Genomic DNA, 2,495 nt, shown 5'->3' on the forward strand with positions numbered 1-2,495 from the left:
TATAATTATATGTATGTGTGTTGTACATTAAACTTTTAGTCTTACAAAACGGCATCCCCATATCAACGGAAAGTAGTAGTACATTTCTGGTTTTAACTCATATTGAAATGTTTATGTATTATCATACATGGAAGCAAAAATATTTGACTTTTACACAAAGTATTTATAATAAAACGATTGTACAATATTTCTTTACTCCAGCATTATTAAGAAAAAGAACTAATCCTTATTTTAATGATTGGATTTCTTTTTAAAAAAAAATAAAATAATACAAAAAATGTGCAAGTCATATTTTAACGTACCAGATTGACTTGGTTGAAGTTGAACAGTTAAAGAGCACTCACATATATACTATATAATACTAATAATAATAATAATAATACCTAACTCAACAATGCTACATAACAGTAATGAACTTTATATTGCTAAATTATTAACATATATCAAAATCTACTTTTAATGTTTGTGCTTTCTATTTGAACTTTTTACCTTATCCTATACAACATTTCCTAAAGCTAATGGTTAATTATCTATCCTATTATTTTGTTCCCGACTAACATTAATTTTCAGTTGAAATTTGACATTTGTGTAGCTTGTAGGTCTTCATTTGAGTCATGAGTTCTTTTCTTTTTCCTTTTTTTCCCCTTTACTTTTTGTTCTAATTTTTATTTCTGGCACCAGGATGATTAGCCCAGCCCAAAAATGATATTCATAAATAATGTTCATTCTTTCAAATAAAGAAGAAAATATGGAGTTAGACAAGGTTTGAATTGGTATTTCAAATATAAAATATTATTAGCATGTTATATTGACAAAAATAATAAAAATAGTATATCACTGCAATTATATATCTTTTTACAATTTTATTTATTAATATAGTGTTTCCTCAGTGAAACATTGTATAAGTTAATAACTCCCTTGTTCCTAATTAATGTTTTGGATAAATATTCTTTTTGGTTTCGGATCATTTTTTCGTGAGACATATCACATCCTAATCATTGTTAAACCTCAATCAAGTCCTCACCCATTAATAAAATTGGACAAATTGAACCTTGCAACCAGTTAGCAATAGGTTACCCGTCTGACGTATCAATTTGAGTCTGATGTGTTAATGCCAAGTGCCACGTAGCAATAAGAATAGTTGTAGGGACTAAAAACCCCTCCCTACAACTCAAACATCGTCGCTTGACACTCATTCCTCATATGATACATTTCCATTAATCTCCTTCTTCTCGTCACCCATTAAGACCTAATACATCATCTTCCATATGATACATTTTCGTCCAAAACTTTTGGACAACATTGGAAATGCAAACCCGTTAACGAGTCTGTGATGAATGTGTAGAGGGTTTAGACAGTGACTGCATGGCACATGTGAAAGGTTAGTTCTCCTGTTTTGATTTTTTCATTATGTTAGTTGATAATAAACTTGTTTTGAATGCATGTCTATGAGGAATAAACTACTTCCAATTTGTTTTGATTAATCTAAGTTAATCGACGAAGTGTGAAACGAATTAACACTATTTTTGATTAGGATTTGGTAATGCTGGGTTTTCAAAAACATAGTCAATATTCCAAGTAATCAGATGCAATGTAGTATTTTTAGTCATGGTATTATTGGCTGTCATTGTTGTGCATTACAGAAAACTTTAATGATTTGGGTTAAAAATGTTGCAGATGTCTGTGTTTGTGAGTCCTGCATTTAACTATAGCGAAAATTTTGGAAGAGCTGCAAATGGTAAGTTGCGTTACTTAGGCGGGAAGGTAAAGAAATTTCCTCCTATGGATGTTAACTTCATTAATAAGAAGGACCTAGAAGAATTCTTCAAGGCTAATAGCAATTGAGATAGAGTAAGGAATTGAAAGCATGAGAGTGTTCTCATACATTGATGCAGAAAGTAGAATTGGGGAAGGAGAAGGAGACTTAAAATATGGAAGTGGAAATGAAAGTGTGAAACTGAAACTAATACATTGCAATTGTAACTCCTATATTGAATAATAGAGTATATATATATATAGTGAAGTTACTAATAGAGACTAATTAATTCACTTACATTCATTCACAGCCCCCCTCAAACTTAGTAGTGGGTTGAAGAACCAGTCTAAGTTTGTCTTGAAGTTTGTGAAATAGAGATGATAAGAGGGGTTTGGTGAAAATATCTCCAATCTAATCTATAGCGGGTATATGGAGGACATAGAGTTGTTTTTGATTCACCATCTCTCTTAGGCAGTGAAGGTCAATTTCCATGTGTTTGCACCTAGTATGAAGGACCAGGTTAGCCGCTAATGAGCAAGCACTTTGATTATCACAGTAAATAGTAGGTGCTATTGCTTGTGGAATCCGAAGCTCCTTTAGAAGATACTGTATAGACACTAATTCTGACTGAGATGCTGCCATACTCCTATACTCTGCCTCAGTGCTACTGCGACTAACTTTGGCTTGCTTATTGCTCCTCCATGATACCAAATTGCTTCCTAAGTATACACAATAGCCA

This window comes from Arachis ipaensis, chromosome B02 (assembly GCF_000816755.2).
Source record: "Arachis ipaensis cultivar K30076 chromosome B02, Araip1.1, whole genome shotgun sequence".
Classification (NCBI taxonomy): domain Eukaryota; kingdom Viridiplantae; phylum Streptophyta; class Magnoliopsida; order Fabales; family Fabaceae; genus Arachis; species Arachis ipaensis.